Below are 24,366 nucleotides of genomic sequence, written 5' to 3' on the forward strand. Positions count from 1 at the left end.
TTACAGATTGTTGAAAGCGACCTTATGAGTGTTGGGAACCTAACAGGAGCCTGGTCATCTACTAGAGCAGCAAGGGCTTTTCGCTGGTGAACTATCTCTCCAGCTTCTTCTGCTCTCCGACTTTATTCGCTGGTATTATGGGGGGTTATCTGGAAAAGAGATACACCTCTGGAGTTTTAACGGGAAAATAGTTGTGCATTTTCTAATACTCTGCCAGGTGTATGAGGTTCTTATTGTCAGCCTGTCATATTGCTGCATATTATTAACTAAAAATAATACACATTTGTACTTGATTGTGGTGGGCATCTACACAGGTGAGAAATTATAGAATTTATAGAATTAAACAAATACACAATGATGTGTTTAAGTTGATCTGGAAAATCTGCCCGAAAATTAATACCCCGGCTGGGATAAAATTTTGGCTGACATGGCTAGGGAAGAGCTGGGCAAAGCGAACAAAGAATGTCTCTGTATTACTTTTTACAACGGCATGGGAGTCTTCAATTCTCTTGACATAAAATTTTAAAAAACGCATGGATGGAAGATATTTTTGCCTTAAAAACGCACTGGTAAACGTTGTTTCCGAGCAAACAAGGCGTAGTGAGTCCCATTCGCTTTCCTGAGTTTATGCACACTCCAGGAATACTCCGGCACAAAACAGGCGCCATTAGTTTGTTCTGAAGCCAGAAGGAAGTCCCAGTGCGGGAAGGGCCGTCTCCTTTCTGGGAAACTACGGACTGCAACCGGCCCAAACTGCCAGCATGTCTGTCCCAGCCACCGTTAACTTTACCCGAGTTTCTGAAGTGCTGCGGTGTCGTCCACTCCAAAAACAGAGTTCAAACCGTTTATGATTGATTCTTACGTTCTCCATAAAGGGACGGCGCGAAGCTGCTTTTTGCAGCCAGGCAAGACTTTATTTTATTTAAGTGGGTGCAGGATTTCCTTAGACTAAACTCGCAGTACGAGTGAACTTCACTTCTAGAAAGACAGGGCAGGAAGCGGGCGAGGACTCTGCGACGCTCCAACCCAGTCTGCGAAGCCCAGAATTTGCGCGAGCACCGCGAACTTGGGTAAAGCGAAACGGCTTGAGGAGGAGTGGCGGGCTGGGAAGCTGCCCACTCCGGCCTCAGTTTCCTGAAGAGCAACCTCCCTTCCAGTCTGGGAGCGTCGCTGCCAGCGCACACCAGGAGGGGGTAAACTGAGTCACAGCAGGAGGAAAGCGCACACCCCGCCTTTCTAGTACCCGGCCGCCCCGCCTCGGACCGCACAAAGCCCTGAGCGCGCGCCATCGCGCGCGGCTCGCTCCCCCGTGGGCGCCAAGTCCCGCCCCACGCGCCCCGCCCCACATCATGACGTCACCGCGGCGGCAGGCCACGCCCCACCCCGGGCCCGGCGGCATGACGTCACCGAGGCCCCACCCCTCCGGAGCGAGTTCGGTCCTGGCGTTCATTTCATTCCTGTCCTCATTCCGCACATTCTTCGCATCGCTCGCGCCGCGCCGCGCCGCCCGAGCCGAGCCGAGCCTCCGCGGCCCCGCCGCCCGCCGCGGGCGCCCCCCAGCACTTCGCACACTCGCTTCCAGCTCGCGGGGAGTCCGCGCGCCGGGGCCCGGGCCCGGGGCGGCCGCGGCGGGGCGCAGGCCATGCGCTGACCCCCCAGCGCGCAACGTCGCCGGAGCGCGGGCAGCTGCCCCGGCGCGCCCTGCTGGTCCGGGGAGCCGGCGAGGCCGGGCTGGGGCGGCCGGGCGCGGGAGTACCGCGGGGAGTACCGGCTGGAGTAGCGCGGGGGCGGTGGCCCAGCGCCCCGAAGTTTGCCGCGCCCGCTCGGGCGGCCGAGGTAAGTTGCGCGCGGGGCGGACTCGGGGGCGCGGGCTGTCTAGGCGTCACCGCGATCGGCGCTTTGTGTGCGGCTCCCGAAGGGGAGCGGCCCCGCCGCCCTGCAAGTTGGGCCGCAACCTCGCGCGGCAACAGGCGGCCCCGCTCGGCTTTCTGCGCGCCCCTCTCTCCAGCGTCTCTCTCCCGCGCACCTCGCTCCTTGTCTGGGAAGCGCCGAGTTCGGCGCGATCACGGGTGGGGAGAGCGTCCGGCGTGCAGCCTAGAGCCTGCAGCCGGGTGACTCCCCCGGCGCCCGGCCCCTTCGGGGTCCGCGCGGATCCCGGCTCCTCCTCCCGGGAGATGAAAGAGGGCTCTCTCGCCCTTGCCGCCTCTCCAGAGCTGCTGCCGCCGCCGCCGCCGCCGCCGCCGCCGCTCCAGTGCACATTCAAGTGGAAAATTTTCAGGAGTCAGCAGAAACATTGTGTCCAAAAAAGACTGAGTCGCACTTACCACCAAACCCGGGAGTAGACTCTCCCTGGAAAACTTCCCTTCGGTAGGAAATACTGGGGGATTTGTTTGTTTATTGGAAGAGAAACGATCCCCAGGAGGGCCAAAAAAAAAAAAAAATTCTGGGGACACTTTTAGCCTTTGTTCGCGGCAGCACCACTTGTTTTCAAAGTCCAGAGGCCCGTTTGAAAGAAAGTTCAACTTCTAGGAGTTTCCTTTTTCTTTTTTAATGCATTAAAAAAAAAAATCAAAGCTACATTTAAAGAAGTAGAAAACAATGAAAGGCTCACACTTATCTTTCCGTGAAAATAAAACCCAGACTAGTTTTCCTCGGTCTTTAATCGTCTTTCTTTTTAAGGATTTATTTAAAGTTGAATGGTGTCACCCGTATAAAAATATTTATGAAACAATGAAATGCCAGCCACCAGCGTTTCTCAGGAGGCTTGTTAAGTTCTTAGAAGCTGTCTGTGATTTACAGAAATGCAAATTGATCTCAGCACTGGAAACTTACAGACAGATATTCCAGAAATCGGAGTGTAGCAAGGACGGGTTTTAAAATAGCGCCATTTGAAAGGAGCTAAGGTCCTTGGAACAAAAAGGTCTGTAAATACGATCATATTTCAAAATAGTGAAAGGAAAATATTTCAATTCCTACAGATAATGCAAAGTAACAGAATCTTAGTTTCCTTCACGCCTTGTGGCCTGGATTCGTTCTGGAAGTTTAGGTGGTCTGGTGGCTTAGAGTGTGCTTGAGTGCTGGCAGGTGGTTCCCCGGGTGGACAGATCCTTCCCGTTAGGGAGACTCAATCTACCCGGAGCCGAGGGGTAGCTTGTCTGTGCAAGCCTGAGCTCTTGGGTGGGGGCTAATCTGCCTTGAGACTGGGGCTGGGAATAGTCCTCAGGCTGTACAGACTGTGCCAGGGGCTTCCGCCTTTCAGCGGAGTCTGCGATTTTCTGTGAATAGCAGGATCTTTGGGCCCAGGCACATCTGAATGCTTATAAGGGCCAGACTTAGATCCAACTTTGGTAAGAATCTTTCCTCTTTAGAAGGAAACAGTAGACCCAGTTACAGCATGACTCCGGAAAGACAAATGCGTTTAGCTGAACCTTTGTCAACAGCAAGGTTTTAAATTGTTGATGATTTTAAGGAGGAAAGGCGCATTTTTCTAATCTCAGTATTTCCATAAATGGTCATAAGATATTTTTGTGTAGTATTTCTTTGAATGTGTAACTCTGTGTTGGACTCTTAGATTACAGGTTTTTAACAGAGTTTGCAATTCTTTTATTTGTTGTTTGTATAAAAAAATAAACTGATAAGCTGTCTCCATTACTGAGTCTTGTTCATGTCCTTTAGTAAACCATTTTATTTTCTGTTTAATGGCAAGTATTGTTTAAATTAAAGATTTAGGGGAATATTAGAATACTTTTTTTATCTTTTTAAAACAAGTTTGAAACAAAGCCAGAAAGACACTTTGCCTTTACAAAAGAGTTTAAAAAAAGGAGGTGGGGAGAAGGAGGGGGAGAATCTTTGTGTGAGTTTCTTCTTCCTGGAGTTCTTTATAAATTCTAGGGAACATTCTGGGATTATTGGAGATTTTGTACAAGCAAAGGCCAGGACTCACCAGGACGTGTATATAGTTAGTGACCTTTAATTTGAAGCAGGCAGACATTGTAGCATAGTCTGACCCAGGCTGTGGTCACTGCATGAGTTACTTGCTTGTACTGGGCATACAGTGTGTGCTTCCCACCCTCGATTGTACTGTGATACATACAGTCTGTGCTCTCCTTATAGCACCGTGAAATCATGAGGGTGGGCTTGCCTGGGTCACCTGGTGGGAAGCTGGCTTCCTTCCCCTTTCTCACCCCCTCTTGCTGTACACAGCTGGGATTATACGTTCACATAACTTCTTTGGATTCTGGCATCTTCTGATTTGGGAAGAAGAGAGAAAACTTAAGAAAAAGATTTTTTTTTTTTAGAGTTCAGTAGTGCATAACGAGTTTTGATTTTAGTCGGTTCTGACGATACGCAGAAGCAAATGTAAGAAGGTATACCTTTATGGAACTGTGTTGGGAAGGTATATAACAAGGGCAATTGGGGGGATGGAGGCCCCACCTGTGAGACAGGCCGTTAGCAGCATTAGGAAGTTGTTGCCAGCATTGGAAATAGATAGATTCCCTCCCTCCGTCCCCGTCCATGCGTGTACAAGAAGAGCCTGAACATCTGTAGGATTACTCTGCTCTCTAATCTCGTGTGTTACGGGTTAATTGTGAGTGTAATTAAACTGCTTGCAAATGGAAATGGTGATGGTGTCTTAGTCACTCCAGAGGTCCTTGCAGATAACTGTGTACGACCCAGTGGGCTTAAAAAGGTGAGCCATATCTGTGCAGAGAAATTAGGGCCCTTGCTTCGAAGCTACCATTTTAGGCGTTTGGCTCTGTTTCCCCATAAAGGGAGTCTGAAAGCAGAAGAAGTCTATGTGTGTGTTTCTGAGTAACAGCCGTTCGGAATCAGTCGAGTGGCACAACTTTTGAGTAGGGTCTTTCCTTTTCCTTCACAGGCTTAAGAAATACTGGCTAAGGCAAGTGCTCAGCTTTCTCCCCCAAACTGCAAGAAGGCCTCCGTCATTTTTGTTAATTAAGGCAGGCTTCTCTTTTATTAGAGTTCTGTGACTGGAATCGCACACTGCTTACATCCTACTTCTGAATTCCGTAAGAAAAAAAATATATTGTTGCTCACCCTCATTGGCCAGCATGAGCTGTGCTTGGCTGCCTGGGCACTGTGAGGGCTGCCGTTACGTTCTGTAGCTGAGAGCTGCTGCCTTTTCTTCTGTTCGCTGAGAAGGCTTCAGATCATCTTAGTTTATGGAGGAACCCAAGTCATGTAGTGTTAATGTGTTTTATTTGCTATTCATCAAGTTGAATAAAATACGGCAATCCAGGTCAGTCCTTAGTACCGTATCAGGGCTGGGTTTTTGGTAGACACCACTTAGACCCTGTTGTGTGGCTCTTGTGCATATCTGAACAGGCTTCTAGGGCATAGCGTGTAAAGTTGGGATATTCCGGTCTCCTTTTTTTTTTTTTTTTGGAGGGCTCTTGTTCAGCTTCAAAGATGTGAGCTGTGTTGCCAGTCCTTCAAGGTTCTCTCTTATGGTTCTCCTTAAAGCTGGTCCACGTTTGAACTTGAGGTAGGAATAGGATCATTTTGTGTTGGGGCAGAGCAGGAGAGTTTTGAAATGTGTGAGCAAATGGCAGGTTTTGGTTTTGCAGGGCAGGGATCAGGTCAGTGTAGCCCAGAGGGTGGGCTACTCCTTGATCCCAAGTTCCCATTTTGTTCACTTACACAATTGGGTGTCTCCGGATGGTTTCCTCAGGCTGGGGGTGGGGAGGATAATGGATGTGTGTGTCACACACACACACACACACACACACACACACACACACACACACACACAGAGCCTCTTCTGATTGGATAATGGAATGGTATTTCAGAGAAGCTGTCTTCACTTTTGTGGCAGTCATAGGGAAAGCTGTGTACTCCTCACCCCCTCTTTTGAAGCTGGTATTGTCTATGTTCTTTTCTCATTCACACCGGTGTTTAATGCTTTGTCATTCGATTTCATTAGATTTTTATTTGTTTTTTGAAGCAGGTCCCATGCACCAGACCTTCAACTTACTGTGAGTCCAGCATGATCCTGGCCTCACGATCTTCATTCTGCTGCTCACATGCTGGAGTGCAGACCCGTGTCACCACGCTGGGCTTCTGTTTCATCCTTGCCTGGGATTGTACCCCGGTCTCATGAATGATAGGCACCTCCATAACAACTGAGCCACATGTCAGCCCCGTATTAGCATTTTTTTTAATGGGGAAAGACAGAGTGTGGGGAAATGAGCTTACACTTAAACGTGGGCTGATTCACTGATGAAGAAGTTAAGTTCCTCTGCAGGGGGAAGTTCTGGGAGCCTCTAGGCATCTGACAGTTTTGTATGTATTATAGCACTGAGGCTTGGGAATACACAGCAGTACTGATAGGTAAACTGAAAAACTGCTCATACTGCTCATAATGGTGGGAAATGTTAATTATGTGAGAACATACTGAACTTATATTCTCTGGCATGAACTTTTATAAAAAAATAGATCAACTCTGCTGTCTGCTTAAAAATTATAGGCACAGCTTTCTAATTATCATAATTCAGTTCAGCTTAGCTCTTGGATGGAGTTCAAGTGCAGTCTCAAATTAACTTGAAAGGAGATTTTAAAAAAAAATCTGAGACTGTTTAAGAAAATTTGAGAAGTTCATCCAAGAATGTTGTCCACCTAGGTATGGGGATGGTGTCACAGATGAAACCAGCATCTTTCTGCGGAAGCTCTGTTGAGGGTATTGAGGGAGAGCCTTCTGTCCCCATTTTTTGCTATGAACAACCTTGAGGACCTGCATCGCAGGACAGCTTTTATGTCACCTGATACTGTAGCTACAGAGTTCTTATTGGAAACCAGTGCCTTGTCTCTGATAGGTAGTCAGCTAGATAGATGAATATTTTATGATCATCTGCAAAGACAGGAAAATCTCTGGGAAGACACATAGAACACTTGTGAATTCATTGGACGAGAGTCCCGGTCAGTCTTCTGCCCAGCCTTCGGAAGGTGATACCCGTTTGCTTTTGCACCGTGACTTCCTGATGGAAACACCATATGGGGCGTCCATTCCAGTGCCCCACATCCTAGAATTTCACTACGGCCTTACTGCCTCTTCCAAGCAAACTGAGTTAATGAGGAAAGGACAACTTAGATGGCCCGACTCCTACTGCTGAAGTGCAGAGAACCTACAGAAACCAAATGACTTCATTTGCTCTGGTTCCGAAGAACTGAATTCACTTCCATGGTGGTGGAATAAAAGAAGCCAAGTGTTTTAAATAGCCACTCCCCGAGGCCCGCCTGGCCAGAGTGTTTTGTTTTGTTTTTTTTTTTTTTTGAGAAAAGAGCATTGTCTCTGCTCTCGCACTAGCTAGGAGCCTGCCTGCTCACCCTGCCCCCACCAGCCATGTTCTCATTCTGAAGTTGACATCTGCTTTTCTTGTTCACCTGCTCTGTCCCCATTCACAAGCACATATACAGCGCCCAGCCATGTGCATTCTGCAGGTAGCTCTGGTGTCTTGACACGAAGCATATGTGGTGTGCGTTTCAAGTTCCCGCTGGGGGACACGCAAAGCTAACAGCGCAAAATAAAATGTAAGCACCGCGGCCGGGCGACGTGCCTCTGCTGCTGAGCTTCCGTCCCACCACAGTGCTTTCTGGGCAGCCAAGCCTATTGTTGCGGCAGCAACAGGCAGCAGAAGTTGGGGCACCATATGGTCCATGAGGGCCTTAGATAAGCTGTCTACTGAGTCAGCTTATCAATAGCACTTTGATATGCCTTGTTTTTCAGATCACCCATCACCCGGGCTGGGGTGTGCTGGGGCCCGATTCCCAAACCATTGTGAGCCCGTGTTTCCTTTGGAAGCATTTCTTTCAGTCCTTTCCCCCTCGCTGCCTCCTCACCTCAGAGCCTCTCCGAGACAATGGTGGTTCAAGTCAGCTTCCCACCCACTGAAAGGGACAGGGGTGCTGCCCCGAGGTTGGTGACTGTCGCTGTCGCTGTCGGCAGACCGGCAGAGACTGGCAGAGAACAGGATGCTAGTGTTCATTTCCTTACTGGTAGAGCTAGAGTATTGGCGAGATAACATTGCTGATGTTTCCAGTGTGGTGAAAGGTTTCTCGTAACCTCCTGGAAACTTCCCTACTTTTCTTTCACCTTCATCGTGAAGCACATAAAACAGTTGACATGTATGTCTGGTTGACATGTATGTCTGGAAAGGGCCAGTGATTTGGAGATGGGAAGTGGCTCTTAACCAGGAATTGTTAATGCTTCTAGAGTATCGCTTAGGTGTCCTGCAAGGCTGAATGCGGTCAGAATCACCCCATCGAGGAGATGGCTGGAGCTGTTGGGCTCCGTGCAGCCATGAGATGGTTTAGGATGGCTGGCTGTGTACATGACCACTGGCTTATCAGCTGCTGAGCAGATGTTTTCCCTCAGTTACACATGCCTGGGAAGTTATGGTGAGACCCTTTTCCCGTCACCTCCCCACCCGAGTGTGCTCTTCCGGTCCCTCACCTGTTTTCACATCTTGACATTTGGATTTGTAACTGAGGGCACAGGGACCCATTTAGAGGCTGACTTCTGCCCCAGACCCTGGTCAGCCTCTACTTCTGCCTATACCATGAGCACCAGTCATAGAGCCTGAAGGGCTGAGTTCCTTAGAGTTCTGAGACCTTGGAAGACCTGTGAAGACATCTCCTCAGGAGATGTTCTACCTGTTTTTGTTTTTACCCTGTGATAGAGTCAGGGTAAGTGGTTTCTCAGTTATCTGTGCCTAGGAACTTACAGGAATCTTCCTGGATAAAAAACAATGTGTACAAAGTCCTACCTTATAAAGAAACATTATTATTGAGTGTGAGTGTGTGTGTGTGTGTGTGTGTGTGTGTGTGTGTGTGTGTTTGTGTGTGTGTGTGTGTGTGTGTGCCATCTCACTGGCCCATCTTTTTGTACAAAAGAAGCAGACCGGCCTCTCTCTGTCTGGCATTACCATGTCCCCTGGAGAGGCCGGTAGTTGTTAGTTGTTTCCAGATGTGATTCCTAGGGCTTAGAGCAGAGTTCTGCTCTGGCTGCTGAGGTCCTATTCTGAGTGGGATATGCTCTAGAGCCCCCTCCTGCGCAGTTGCGCACTGAGGGGTCAGGGGCAAGCTCAGTAGCAGCTCCGAGTCAGACTTGCAGGGACCGTGGTGCCCAGCCTCTGTTCCTCATGCTTCCTCTCCCTAACTCTCCGGCACTAGGGCATCCAGATGCTCCTGATGTTTATAGAGCTGCTGCTTGCCCCTGTGACAGCCACTTGGTGATCAGGAAAAGACAGGCAGTGAGCAGTCTCCCAGCCCCTCCAAGAGGAGTGAGAAGGTAGAGGTAGTGAGAAGCTAGTAGGTATGTGTATTGAATTTCCTTTCTCTTTACTTTGGTGGTGAAGAGGAACCTCCCTATCCCCCATCTTTTTCTTTTTCTTTCATGCTTTCTTATTTCATGTGTCTCAGGCAGGCCTGGAACTCTCTCTGTAACCTGAGGATAACTTTGAACTGACTGTCCTGTTCCTACCTCCTGAGTGCTGGGTTTATGGGCATGTGTCACCGTGCTGGGTTTATGTGGTGTTGACACCAGAACCCTGGGTTTCCTGGCAAATGCAGGCACTCTACCAGCTGAGCTATACATCCCCAGCCAACTTGAGTGTTCTGGAGTTGGGATGTGTGTGTGTGTGTGTGTGTGTGTGTGTGTGTGTGTGTGTGTGTGTGTGTGTGTAGAAGGGGAGAGAGAATCTTGTGGCTGGCTTGATCTTCCACATGACTTCAAACACACTCTTCAAACAGCCTTTATTTAGACTGCAGGCAGTTGTCCTGAGACATGTCAGTAGTAGTAAGCACGTCTAAGAATTATCACCAGGAGTGAGGTTGTATGGACTTTGGTCATTCCAGGCTGTCTTGGCTGTGACCTTGAGCTAATCATTTTTGTCCTTAGGCTTTGGTATCTTGACCTGGAAGTTTTCTCTCCTCTCCCATCCCTTTCCCCTGTCCTTTTAGGGCAGGGTCTTGTAGTATACTCCAAGTCATCCTGGAATTCATGATCCTCTTGCCTCAGCTCTTGGGATGCTGGTCTGCCTTCCTGTCTGTAAATCTGTAGAGGAGGTTCACTGGATCATAACTGTGAAGTGCTCGTGCAGTCTTGATTTGGCAGATCGGGACTGCCTGGGAGTCAGCCTGCAGGGTGACTCCTCCAAAAATCAGGGTCTCACTGAAAACCGGCAGCCCTGAAAAGATTCTGCCTTCATTGCTTATTAAGCTCCCCAGTACAGTAAGTGGAGGAATCCATCAGCAAATATATAATAGTTGGAGTTACCTTTGCAAAGTGCTAATAAAGAATTAAGTGAAAATTCTTCAGAAAATATGTGATTTATATCTTTCCAAAAGAAAGGTCTTTTTGAGGCGTTCTTCCCGATTCTGAGCTTCGTGTCTATAAATTCTTTTGGTGACTGTTGGAAGGGACCATTTCCTTAGGGAGACAGTGCAAAGGGCTTGGACCTGGAACCTAGTTTTAGGAGGCAGAGAGGGCCACAGCTCATGCATAACTTCATTGTTCTCATTATAATTTTAGTTTTTACTAAAGTAGTTGTGGCTCACCTGGATCTCAGGCTAGCCTCAAACTCTGCCTCCCCTCGTCTGGTCTTTGAAACTCTGCAACTACTTAAGGCAGGCTGTCTTCTATTTCCTCACCTGGAAAATGGCGTCAGGCATTGGAGTGATGCTTCCACTGACTGGTCAGTGGCTGCTCCCAGCAGGCTGCAGGATTGGCTCTTAGCTCCCTGGCGCCCCCCCCCCCCCCGCCCCCCCCCCCCCCCCCCCGTGCTCCCAAAGACTGCAGACTGCACAGTTGGTCTTTGCTCCTCTAAGCCTCCCTTTTTCTGGATCAGGTACATTTCACATGCTAATTCAGGTGCTTGTGGGGCGGGCACAACCTTTTCCCTCTGTTTGTTCTCTATTTGCATATTTAAGGGGACAGGACATCTGTTAGGTAGCCTAAGTGATGAGTGTCTAATTCCAGGTATTTGCTGGATAAGTGAGCCTTCTGCTGGACTCCCCCTTGGAAGCCAAATTGCCTGTTGAGTTGTTTTTTATTCTTTTGAATCCTTTCACAGTTTCTTGTGAGTAGTTTTTGAAGTCAGCTGTTCTAACTGGTCCTGGTCTGTGGAGATTCTCAGCTACAGCTCAGGGTGTGTCATCGACCCTGGTTTTTAGGTCACTCTGGCTGAACAGGCTGAGTAGTTAAAGATTGCTCTGTGGGAGCCCGAGCCGGGGACCACCTGCTTTTTATCAGCTTCCTTTCCTTATCTCTGAAGAACCCATGTGTGGAAGGGTGTGCTGTGCTGCTCAGTCAGGTTTCCCAGTCTGAAAAAGTTAAAACTAAAAATGTCTCAGGAGGAGAATGGTTGGGAAGGAAGGAGGCCTTCAGGCGGCAGGCAGAGGGACAGCAAGATTTCAAAACCAGACAGTGCTCTCTTCTTTTGCTTTCCTGAAGACAATGTGTTGTATGCTTTCAAAGGTTAAGTTTTACACTGTGTGGATTGTGTTCAAAGTAGCGAACCTGGGATGTAGTCTCTGCTCTGATTGCTCCCCTTGCCATGTCCCCTGCCATGTCCCAGGGGTTTTGTTGGTGGTTCAAGCAGTTAATATTTAGACCCAATGAAAAAAGCTTATATCAGTCTGCTGGGTTTAGTGTAGAAGGGACAAGAAGACCCAGAGAAATCCTTTAAAGCAGCAGCCCTCAACCTTCCTAATGTTGCGATCTTTTACGCAGTTCTTTGGTGGTGCTGACCCCCTAACCATAAAATTATTTTGTTATTCATAACTGTAATTTTGCTACTGTTACGAGCCATAATCTAAATATCTGATGTGCAACTGCAAAGGGACTTGGCTCATAGGTTGAGAATCACCGCTTTTAAAGGGAGCCACAGGTGGATTTCAAACGGAGCATATTGGGTTGAGTGTAGCCCAGTAGTAGTCCTGGCCCAGCATGTACCGAAGACCTGGGTTCTAGTGTAATCTGAGCCCTGTGAGTCAGAAGCCAGCAAGCAGATCTGAGTTCCAAGCCAACCTGAGCTATATACTGAGACTCTGTCTCAAAACAAAGTGTGGGAAATGTTTCACTTACTAAAGCTTGTCAGGTTGAGCATTGGGCTTCCAAATGATAGATGCCCTTGTGAAGTTACTGATTTACTTTCTTAATATTTCGAGACAGGGTCTTATGTAGCCAGGCAGGCATCAAACTTGCTTACTGTATAGCTGAGGATAACCTTGAGCTTCTGATCCTCCTGCCTCCACCTGGTGTGTTGTGATCTAAACCAGGGAATTGTGCCTGCTGGGCAAACGCTCTTGTCAGCTGTTCTTAAGCTTGATGGCATCTAGTGAAATGACGTCATGAGGATCAAGTAGAAGATGAAGTCACCCGTGGACACCATTACCATGTCCAGTTTGTAAATCGTAAGGTGGTAGTGGGGGAAGTCTAAGTCATTTTAATTGAACTTTCAGTCTCTGGACTGCCCAGTTTTCTGAACGTTCGCAGGGCTTTTCTTGCTCCCATCCTGATTGTCTTCTTCAATATGGTGGACACTTTATAGTTTCATACTTCTGCTCAGTGTGGCATGTCTTGGCACCCTGTTTACTTTCACAATACCTCAGTTCATAGGATGTGGTAGATAGCATTTCTAATAAGAGAATGGCCAACTCCCTATTATTAGGTAGAAAGGACAGGAGGTTTGAGTGGCCTTGCACAGTATGCTTGGTTGTGTGTGTGTGTGTGTGTGTGTGTGTGTGTGTGTGTGTGTGTGTGTGTGTCTGTCTGTCTGTCTGTCTGTGTTTCAGATCCTCTTTTGGAGCCTGTAGTACTGTGGAGAAGGAAGGAGTAGGGGTCCTTAGGCTTCCAGTGTCCTTTGGTTCTTAGGAAGACTAGACTAAGGTCCCACACATGGGTGGAATAAATGGGTTGGAGTCTGAAGAATGTTTGGAAGAAATCTTTGCCCCAACCCAGAAGTCAGTATGAATCATTTAGTGCTAGTGGGTCTTCTGTGTTTGTCTTTGAGACAGGGTCTCACTGTATAGCTTGACTGGCTTAGAACTCTGGACCAGACTTGCCTTTGAGTTCACAGAGATCCCTCTGCCTCTGGAGTACCAGGATTAAAGGAATGTGCCGCGCCCGGCAACTGGGGCTTATCTGGCTGTGCTGTCTTGCGGTTGTATTCAATTCAGTGTCTTTGAGGTTCGAGGGAGACTGGAGCCTCTGGATTTGGTCTATGAGCCCAGGAACTCATCTTTTCATTGGTGTTGTTGACTGAGGGCATTGGAGGTACTCAGGGAGTTTAGGGTTTGGTCTCTCTGCTCCCTGGCTGGTAGTGTAGAAGTGGCTGGAAACCTCTGCCGTTGGTTTGTTTGTTTGTTTATTTATTTATTTTTTCCATTTTTATTAAATTGGGTATTTCTTATTTACATTTCAAATGTTATTCCCTTTCCCATTTTCCTGTCCATCAGCCCTCTAAACCCCCCTCCCCTTCAATATGGGCATTCCCCTCCCCATCCACCCCCCATTACCGCCCTCCCCCCCAACAATCCCCTACACTTGTGGTCCAACCTTGGCAGGACCAAGGGGTTCCCGTTCCACTGGTGCTCCAATAAGGCTATTATTTACTGCTACCCCAACAATGCTTATTCACTGCTACCTATGCAGTTGGAGCCCAGGGTCAATCCATGTATAGTCTTTGGGTCTTCTAGCTTAGTTCCTGGAAGCTCTGGTTGGTTGGCACTGTTGTTCTTAGGGGGTTGCAAGCTCCTTCAGCTCTTTCAGTCCTTTCTCTGATTCCTCCAACAGGGGTCCAGTTCTCAGTTCAGTGGTTTGCTGCTAGCATTCGCCTCTGTATTTGACATGCGCTGGGTGTGTCTCTCAGGAGAGATCTATATCCAGTTCCTGTCAGCCTGCACTTCTTAGCTTCATCAATCTTATCTAGTTTTGGTGGATATATATACATACATATATATATATATATATATATATATATATATATATATATATATATATATATATATATATGTATATGGGCCACATGTGGGGCAGGCTCTGAATGGCTGTTCCTTCAGTCTCTACTCTAAACTTTGCCTCCCTTTCCCCTCCTATGGATATTTTTGTTCCCTTGGCCTCAGGTTTGTTCTGGGCATGGGACTCAAGGTTTCATATGGGCCAGGTGAGGTCTCTACCAGCAAAGCTCTCTACCAACAAAGTCATGCTGCCAGCCAAGTACGGGCTTTAGATCTGGGGTGATGTTGGGGTGTCTGTCCCTGATGCTGCCTGAGTATGTGAGATGCATCTGGGAGCCCACCGAGCCCACACTTTTAAAGTCAGTTCCCCTTTTGTCCATTTTAGTTGTGATAATTCCTGGGCTCTTCCGGGTTGGAATTTGGGTAAAAAGGGGAGGTAGGTTCTATTTTAAGCCTGTTCTTAAACACCAGCCATTCAAATGCAAAAGCTCCATTTGTAATTGAGAGCTGTGAAGAAGCTCCAAGAGGTTTAGTGAGCCTCCCAAGGTCACAAGCCAGTTCTTAGATATGCTGGCTAACAAAGGATTTAGGATTAGCTCACCTATCAGGTTTTATTGTGGAATTTGAATGAGTTAAGGTAGCCTTGATATGGAAACAAAGAGACTTCTCTGTTAATGGTTTTGCCTTGGAAAGAGGAGGGAGACTTTATCTCTGGAAGTTCATTTTTTCCTTCTGGAGTATAGATGTGTGACTGAGATCTTAAACAGATGGGTGTGGCCCAGAGGAGCCTTCCGTTTGTCTGGCAGGTAAAGAGCAAAGGTCAACTGTAGCTTTTGGCTTTAGTTTTTCTGTGCTGTGGGGACCTGAGACTAGCCACTGGAGGTCAGAGCTAGGGGTCTGCCTGTTTCCCGTAGCCTGGGGGGAGGGGCAGCTGTGGGTGGGACGCTGGAGGCTGCTCTGCCCTACTGGTCTCTAGGCTGGTGTTAGGCTTTGCCTTCAGTTCCCCCAAGGCTCCTTGATGTAAATGACTCAGGGTACCCGCAGGTGATCTGGATGAATTCTACCTTCTCCTTCCCCTTGGGCTATCACCTTTTCACCTGAAAACGGCTATCACCTGAACTTTGAGATGGGGTGGAGAAGAGGGTGACATTCATCTCTGACATTTTGGTTTTAGGGGTAGGGGTAGGGGAGAGAAAGGTTCTGCTCCACTCTTTTTTTTTTTTTTTGGTTCTTTTTTTTGGAGCTGGGGACCGAACCCAGGGCCTTACGCTTCCTAGGTAAGCGCTCCACCACTGAGCTAAATCCCCAGCCCCTGTTCTGCTCCACTCTTAGGTCTGTCGGTGGCTGCTGTCTCTGCTCACCAGTTGTGAGTTCTTGTCTTTCCCTCCATCACAGGCAGCGAGCGCTCTTCCCAGTCTTTTTAGATATTTGCATTGTAGAGTTTTGGTGTGACTCCAGCTTAGTCACTATTGGGCTTCTGCAGATTAGGTTGGCAGAGTGTCCATGCCATCTGACATAGGTCCAGGCCCTTTCTGCTACTGGCAGTGTGACCCAGGCCAGGGGCTGTGTCCTCCTTGAAAAGTGGGTTAAGCAATAGTGCTCGAGGGTGTAAGGCCCATGAGCCTCACAGCCAGCCTTCGGGAAGAGGCTTTACCGTGTGCCCCTCCAACCTTACCTAAGCCTTTGGCTCCTTCCCTCCGTCACAGGTCTCAGTACCTCTAGGACAAGGCCTTTCCCACCTGCCCCCACCGGGGAAGGGGTGCGTTTCAGGCTTCCCATCCCTCTGTGCCGGAGTTCTTCTTCAGACCCCATCCCTTTCACCCTTTTTCTTCTGTCTTTCACCCGCCTTTGAGTATCTTGCTGTTAGCCTAATCTAGCTTCTAGCATGCATCCTTCCCCTTCCCCTCCCCCTCCCCAGGTCTTCTGAGCTCTGGGATTACAGATCGCCAGCACTGACTTTTCTCCCACTTCAATCCGTGGTCCCCCTCCTCCTCCTCCTTTTCTTCTTCCTCCTCCTCCTCTCTCCTCCTCCTCCCTCCTCCTTCTCTCTCCCCTCTTTCCTTCCCCCCTCTCTCCCCCCTCCTTCCTTCCCTCCTCTCTCTCCCCTCCCCCCATCTCCTCACCAAAAATGGCTATGGGGGAACCTCTCTCTCCTTCTGTTGTACTGGAGTTCTTGGCTTATAGATCACAGCCCTCAGTGTTTTTGCAAAGATGGCAACGTGTGATTTTCATCAGCCTTTGCACTTGGGAGTTTGACTAATGTTCCACTCCAGGAGCTTCGTTGATCCCGAGGAACGTTCGTTCTTACCTGTGGCATAGGCAGTTGTGGGCTGGTGCCTTATGAACAATGAATGCGGTTGTAATTTGGACTGTGGTCACCGTCGCCCTGAAGCTGACCGCTGCCTATTGCCTTTGCTGTCTGACTTCCTTTTGTTTTACATTTTCGGTCATGAGAAAGTGCAGCCTAGTGGAGGTCAGGGAAAGCACCCCTCCGGCACCCCCTTGAGCCATTTCTGCTACTCACCAGCAGCCCTGCTCTGGCTCTCCTCCAACTCTGCCTTGAAGCATTTCTGGGTGCTGTACAGGTTCATCTGTGAATTTCAGTCTGTGTCCCTACAGTGATCGCTTTTAAGAACTGCAGGGTGTGGGGAGGTGGAGCTGGAGAGATGGCTATGAAGTTAAGAGCCAGCACTTGCTGCTTTCTCAGGAGAGGACTAGAGTTCTGTTCCAACTACCCCTGTCTGGCTTGTAATTCCAGTTCCAGGGGATCGTATGCCCTCTTCTGGTCTGTACAAGCACCTGTGCTCAGAAACATACACACCATTACCACATGAACACTTGTGCGTGAGCACATGCGAACACACTCACATGTACACACACTGAAACATTAAAATCTTTTTTTTTTTTTTGGTTCTTTTTTTTCGGAGCTGGGGACCGGAAACATTAAAATCTTAAGCCCCACCAAGCACAGTATCACAGTCGCACTGGCACCTTAATAACTGCTTAGCATCGCTACTCAGCTCCTTGATTGCCTCATAAATGTTTCCTCTAGTTAAGTTGTTCAAATCAGGGTTCAAGCAAGACCAGCAGGTCAGGCTTGGCTGCTGTTTCTTAAAACCCTGTGGGGTTGTGGAGATGCCTGGGTGGGTAACGTGCTTGCCACACAAGCATCAGGACCTGAGTTCTGATCTTTAGAGGCCACATAAAGCTGGAGGAGGAAGCACGAGTGCCTGGAAACCCAGTATTCCTACAGCGATGTGAGAGTTGGAGGCAGGAGAATCTTTAGAAGGCCACAGGTCAGCTAGCCTGGACCATACACCAGTGAGCAAGGTCCCTGCTCAGACAAGGGAGAAGGTAAGGATCTTCTGACCCCTGAACTCCCTCTGTGACATGTGTGCACTTGAACTTACACATAAATGTTTACATGCATTTGTGTGTGTGTGTGTGTGTGTGTGTGTGTGTGTGAGAGAGAGAGAGAGAGAGAGAGAGAGAGAGAGAGAGAGAGAGAGAGAGAGAGAGTTTCCTAGCTGTCAGTTCCATCTGGATTCTGCAGCTGCACCACACAGTACAGTTGATCGTGCTCTCTCTGGGTTGTATTTCAGCAACTGAGAGTTAGGTCTGGAAGCTCTTAAATTTGGAGTCTGATCTGTTTTGGGTTGGTTTAATTTTTTGTTCTTAAAAATTATGTCTCTGTGTGTGCATGTGGGTGTGTAGGTATGTGTGTGCGTGTGTATGTATGTGTGTGTGTACACGCTTGTGAGTGTACATGTGAGTGCAGGTGTCTGCAAAGGCCTGAGGGGTTGAGTTTTGGAGCTGGAGTTACAGGTGGCTGTGAACTGACGGTTGTGAGTCAGATGGCCGAGGACGCTCCAGCCCCTAGTTATTTAATTTTTTGTTTGACATGCACATAATGTCTGCTCTGTCTCACGATGGGAACGTGATTGGTTATGCTTGCTGACTTTACGATTGGATACTCCCTATTCCCGCTCCATATCCTGGATTTCAGTTGCTTTTCCTCTGTTAGAGTGCTATTGCAATGAGATGCGTTTGGCAGCTGTTTGTTTAACCTTGCCTTCCATTGCCTTAAAAGGAAGGCAGTGCCACTCCCAACCCCTTGCCAGTGTCTGCCATTCTCCGTTGTTTTGTGATTTTTTTTTTTTTTGTTGTTGTTGTTGTCATAGATTTTAGGTTTTCTGCTGTGTCTGAATCCATTCCAGTCACTGGCCCATGCTCATCGCTGGCCAGCAGTGGTGGCTTTCATTGCTTCCTGGGTCCTAATGGACACCTTCCTAGGATGCTTCCTTCATGCTCAGCCTCTTGTGAACTCTGAAGTTTATGACAGGTTCTCTGCAGTTATGTCCCTTCTATGGGAAGGATTTTGATGTCACACTTTATTTTAGCCAGAGTCTCGGATTATATCCTGCTCCGGTTTGGATCTCACTTAGTACAAATGTCTACTCCTTGATTCATCCTAAGAATGCTTTATGTGCGTTCCCATGCTTGGCTCTTTTGGGTCTCCTTTGCCGCTTGCTCACATCTGTGGTTACCCTGTGTTTTCCTAAAGAAAAACTCTAGTCAGGTACAGTGGCATGTGTCAGACAAAGCACTTGGGAGACTGAGGCAGGAGGAAAGCCTGCCTGAGGCTATATAGTGATCCTCCCCATCCCCAACACTCTTCTAGCTTCCAAATCTACCAGACATTCCCCAAATGGAAGACTAATTTTTTTTCCACTATGGTTCATGGTTTGACTCCAAACACCAAACCTCCTTTCCCATGTTGACCTGGTAGGTGTCTCACCTCCTGTCTACCTAACCAAGCCCAGGGGCCATGGTGTCTATGGGTCCTGCATCCTGCATGCTTTATTTGAAGATGCTACTGGGGCCATTTACATACATCTGTTCAGTAAGTACTGGATTCAGTCTGGTAAGTCCTCTGTGAAAAGTATTTAAAATAGAATATATATTTAATGTTTCAGCCATTTAAAGAATTTATCACTAATTTATTATCTTTATAAGTAAAAAAAAAAAGGTGACTTTGTAGTTCCTGGCAGGTCCCTGAGGAGCACAGCCATCGCTTTACTGCATTATGGGAATGTGCCAGCAAGCCCTGTCCATCACAAATGAGTGTATGTTTTTTGTTCGACAGCCTGTTACTTAACTTACCTATAGTTATTCTTGCCTCTGCTTCTTGGAAACTGTTTCAGGCCCATGTTGATACATCACTTAGGTAGGAAAAGGTGCGGGGAGGTTTGTGTTTAAAAGTATAGCTATAATCTTTTCAGAAGTTCAGTTGGCCCCTGGGCCTTCGCCGGTGGATTCTTTCTTGCTGGCAAAACAAAGCCATGAACACACACAGCCTAGAGACAGTGTGAGGGAGTTATCTGAAATTATGGTCTTCTAACTCCACTGAGTTGACCTCCCTGGCCTGGGCAGTCATGTGCATTTATTGTCCCAGCAGTGTTACCAGGTTTGTCTCCACCCTTTTGCTCCTTGGGTACCCAGAAATAGGTGCAGACCTTCTTAATTCACAAGGCAAGTCTCTGCCTGGAGGGAATTTTCCTTGCCACCCTGTGGCTTCCCAGCACAGTGGAAGCTACAGGAGGCATTGCTGAAAGCCGTCAGAGAACTCTGGAGAGGAGTGCCTGCCAGCCCCTGCCCTTTGGCCTCCCCTGGTCTCCTATTCTCTGCACTCTCTCATCCAGCCTGTGCTCTTGTTTTCTTTCCTCCCTGTCCCCTTTCCCTCTGTGCAACCCAGCTTGTATTGATATCTGTAAACACCTATGAAAACCACTCTTGAAGCTTGTCTTGTGCTTCTTGTTCTGTATTGGCATTGGAGAGGAGACCCCAGCATCCATGGCTTATTGGGTGTGGAGCTGAGGATCCCCGCACCCCCAGGTGGGCATGTCTGTGCTGATAAACTGATGGAGATTGTTATGGGGGCATCCAGAAGTGCAAGATTCCAGTACTAACAATTTTATAGTTTATTCTTTGACAGTCTCATGCATCTATAATGTATTTTGATCATCTTCTTCCTCTATGAAACCCTCAACACCCTTTATATTCACCGAACCCTTTCTTCCCAGAAAGCCCCTCCCTACTTTGGTGTCTTCTGTGACCCACTGAGTTTAATTAGAGTTACTTACAAGAGTATGGGGGCTGTTCTTTTGCAGATTATTGCTCATAAGTCCTGCGCTGTGTGTGTACTTGTGTGTGTCTATGTGCCTGTGTATGTGCAGAAGAGAAAGAAGTCTGGTCAGTAAGAGTATGAATAAAATTTCAGTCTTCCTGCATACACAGTGAGTGTTTGTTACCCATTGCTTATTGTTTCTCTCTCAAACAATTCCATCCAGCCACGTGCATCTGCACATCTTGGGTATATGGAGTCTCAACCTCACATGGGCCTAAATTAAAATATTGCTCTGCTGAATCTATTTTTATATCTAGGGGAATGATGTCTGAAAATAACCCTATCCCACCTGTTATCCACTTTGGGGAAGTTGGGCTGTTGTCAAGTCACAGACTGTGGATTAAGCTCTGCTCACCATTGCCACGTGATGTTCTTCACTTTCCCTGCCTCTGCCTAAGGAATGGGAATCTGGTGTCCGGTTTATTTTGCCCTAAATAGTCATTTGTACTGTAAGAATGGAGTATGACTTCAGGTTGGTTTTGAAGTTCCTCAGTCTTTGGGTCAGAAACATATTAAAGGCAGTATCTTATCCATGAATCATGGGATGAGTCAGTTCCTGAAACCACTACAAGCCTCATAGTTCTTGGCTACAAGTAAAAGCAGGAAATCCAGGCTTGAACGACTTCCTTTCCCAGTCCCCGTCTGTAGCGGCGGGAGGCTCCGCTGCCTGCACGGGTGTCTGAGGAACAAAGGCTTCCAAGTCAATTTGCTGAAACTGTTGATAATTTGTGGTCTCCCTCTGAATCTCAGGCTGTATTGACACTCCCTGATTAGCTGTAGAGCCCTGCACAGCCCAGCCCCAAAGGCACAGACTACATCCCCAGAATTGCTGCCGCACACTCGGGGCACACGGTGCCAGGGAGTCCTCTAACCTGGGGGCTCAGGAGCAGAGCTCTTCTGTTTATTCCCCTTGTGGGGGAGAGACTGATGGCCACAGAGAAACACAGAGAGGGAGAGAAGCAGACAGACATATCCTCCCTTTAGTCATGCGTGCGTGTGTGTGTGTGCGCGAGTACACACACACACACACACACACACACACACACACACACACACACACACACACACACGGAGAGAAGCAGACAGACATAACCTCCCTCTATGCACACGCACACTCATGTGCACACGAGTGCCCGAGGTGGGGTTAGTTAGCCCAACAGCCTCTCTGCCTGTGTCCTGGCCTGTATCCTGATTTTTCCTGCAGTTGACTCCCTGATGTGCAGTCTTTTGTGGCTGTTCCTTTCGCAGTGTTCCAGCCAGTCTTCCATTTGTTTCTTGCTTGCTGAATCAAACTGTTTTGTGAACTCTCTTGAAAGAGTAAAGGAGAAACATGAAGCAGTCTCTAAGCACCCTGGCTCTGGGGCTGCAACTTGCATTTCTTTCCCAGCCCTCTCTTTGCACAGAGCCAGCACTGGTCCGTGCTGGGCAGGGACTCACTCTGTGTGAGTGTGCCTTGGTAGATGTTCTCAAGCTTGGAAAGCGTTTGAATGAAGAGCTTGCCTTTTTTGGAGCCTTTCATGGGTCCCCTCTGATAATTGGTGTTGGTTGCAAATTTTGCTAAAAAAAAAAAAAAAAAAAAAAAGGAAGAACCTGCAGGAGACCTCTCTCCCTGCTAAAGGTTTTATGGAGTAGTCTGTCATTGGAAATTCTGATTGGATTCTAAAAATAGTGGGTCAGCAGGCCAGCAAGAAGCCACTGAGAAGAAAGACAGACAGACAGACCAACTGTACAACGTGTCTTTAAGTGGGGACTGTCCCCAGCTCATCCCCAGCAGCCATTCTTAAAGGCCAGCAGCTCTGTCAGTCCCTAGAAAGAATAAAATCAGAGCAAATGAGGAAGTTTGCCTTGATTTTTGTTTTATTTTTGGTGCTGGGGACTGGAAACCAGGGCTTACTGCTTAGCACGCAGCCGCGTGGGGGCCCTTTATACTTACCGGTCACTTGTGTTTGGGGTGCGTAGTAGGTAGTGCTCTGTCCAGATTGAAGGACTCTGAAGGGCTTTGAGAGAGACGGGTTTATTTGATCTTAGATGTTCCTCATGTCGGCCTGGTATGTGACACCATCCCCACCCCTTTCATGTTAGGTGAGGTGTGTGGAAACCATTCTGAAATCTATTTCCCTTACTCAGGTGGGGCGGGTACTATCTAACCATAGAGGGGTTTTCCCTCCGCTTGCTTGGGCACTGAACTGAGATCCAATTTGTTTTTATAACTATTGTCTGGCATTGAGCAGAAAACACCTGTCTTTTATTTTGTAGATTCAAGGCTGGGGTTAGAGACGAAATCTTTGTATTGCTTACTTGCTGTGGACCTAGTTTTTCATTGGGTCAGAATTGATTCATTAATTAAAATCAATTTAAATGGATTTGTAATCCTCCTGTAACAGATTATCTTATTAGCTATCTCACAGAGCAGCCCATGGTCTATGAGGAATGTGCTTGTTTCTTTAGGTGCAGTGGACACAGAAGATGGGCTCTGAAAAGTTCAGTGGTGTTTGTCAGGATGGGGCTCTGGCCTATAACCCCTTCTTCAGATGTCTTCCTATTGCAGGAAATGATTCCTGATACTGCTCCAGAGTGCTCCAGCTTTGTGTATGTTGTATATTTTATAATGTTGTGGATTTTTGGTTTGTATCTTAGATATTTCCTGCTAAGTTTTGTGTGTGTGTTGTATGTTACATTTTGTGTGATATATGTGCTGTTTGTGTGTCATGCATGTCTGTGTGTGCCTTTCCAGAAGTTTTCTAGGACCTTTGGGTGTCTTGGCCAGGATCTGCTTCTCTACACAGGCAAGATCCCTGCTGAGAACTTTCCTCTAAGGAGACAAAGAGGAACCAGAAATAGCTTCCCATTTTATAACAAATGTTCCCCTACGAACATGTAAGCTAAGAAGATGCCTACTTATCTTTTGAGGGTCTGATGGAAGAGTCCTGCTCCTTGGATAGATGATAAAATTACAGGATTGACACCCTTGTAAAACTTGGGCTGACAGCAGAGTCGGGTATCCTTCAGCTGATGTCATTGATGTTGGTGTTAGTTTTGCCATTACACGTGACATGTAGATGCTTCCAAGAGTAAGACCACCATGCCCACTGCTCCTCCGATGTTAGGATCAGAGAGCCCACTGACCCAAGTTTGGTCACCTCTGCTTCCCAAACTCGGGGCTTAAAGTGGTATTCCCAACTCATGCAGTAGAGCTCAGGCACACAGTGTTTAGGCAGATGCTACCTGGGGAGTAGGCTCTGGTGTTCGGAGAAGCATGAGTGAAACTGGGGTTGAGGGGCTGACAAAGTGTGAGTTCAGAAGACTGGAAAGACCTTGGGAATGTTGGCATTTCCTGTTTCCTGCTGCCTGTCTTTCAGGAGAGAGTTAGGGTCTCTGGTAGACTAGTTTTTTAGTGAACCTGTATCCTTCCCTGCTTGTCCCTTAGGTGAGTGGGAGTGGGTTCTGCTGATGGAGCCAAAGGCTGTCTGGTCCACACACTTGTGGGCAAGTATGTTCTATGGAGTGCTAGAAAGGCAGCTTCCTTGGACAGCTGTGCCTCCAAGCTCTTCTGCCTTGGTTCTTGTTCTCCCATTTGATCTAAGGGACATCATTGAAGACAAACTCTCCCCCTCCCCCATTATCTCCATAACAAGAAAGGGGATGTAAACTGTCTCTGACTTCCATGCCAGTCTCCTGCCTTCATTTCTGCTGACTGTCCACCCTATGGATGGGTTGAGGCTGTGCAGAATGTGGTTCGAGTGCTTGGCAGGTGAGGAATTTTTCCAGTCTGCCTCAGGGCACCATAGAGTTCTGGTTAGCTGAGCATCTGGCAAAGAGGCAAGCCAGGTGTGTCATTAGACCTGAGCGTCTTGCCTGGTGGCCCCTCCCCTTGCTTCATTCCATCTCTGAGCAATATGGAAGAAATGTTCTAGAAGCCCTTGGCAAGTGCTTGCCTGTGATCAATTGTATAAATATGCAGCGCACGTGCCGAGGCTTCCTGTGTCAGAGTCTTTGAAATTCAGTGAGTTTTACTATTGGATGCTTCAACAGCAAAAGCCCAGGGACTCACACATTGGGAGGAGACAGACTTCCACAGGTTGTCTTCTAACACACCATGGCAAGCATTCGCTTACACACGCGAGCGCGCGCGCACACACACACACACACACACACACACACACACACACACACACACACACACTAAATGTATTACAAAACTA

General features: G+C 47.9%; 1 protein-coding gene across 2 annotated transcripts in view; it reads left to right on the forward strand.

Moving 5' to 3' along the window:
• Nucleotides 1-1,465: 1,465 nt before the first annotated feature.
• Nucleotides 1,466-24,366, forward strand: part of Tead1 (TEA domain transcription factor 1) — a 220,993-nt gene continuing 198,092 nt past the window's right edge. The window contains 1 exon segment of one of the 2 annotated variants that reach the window (NM_001435800.1): nucleotides 1,466-1,836. The gene's annotated coding sequence lies outside the window, so the exon portion shown is untranslated. 2 annotated transcript variants of the gene reach the window in all.

Source organism: Rattus norvegicus, chromosome 1 (assembly GCF_021556685.1).
Source record: "Rattus norvegicus strain SHRSP/BbbUtx chromosome 1, alternate assembly SHRSP_T2T, whole genome shotgun sequence".
Taxonomy (NCBI): Eukaryota; Metazoa; Chordata; class Mammalia; order Rodentia; family Muridae; genus Rattus; species Rattus norvegicus.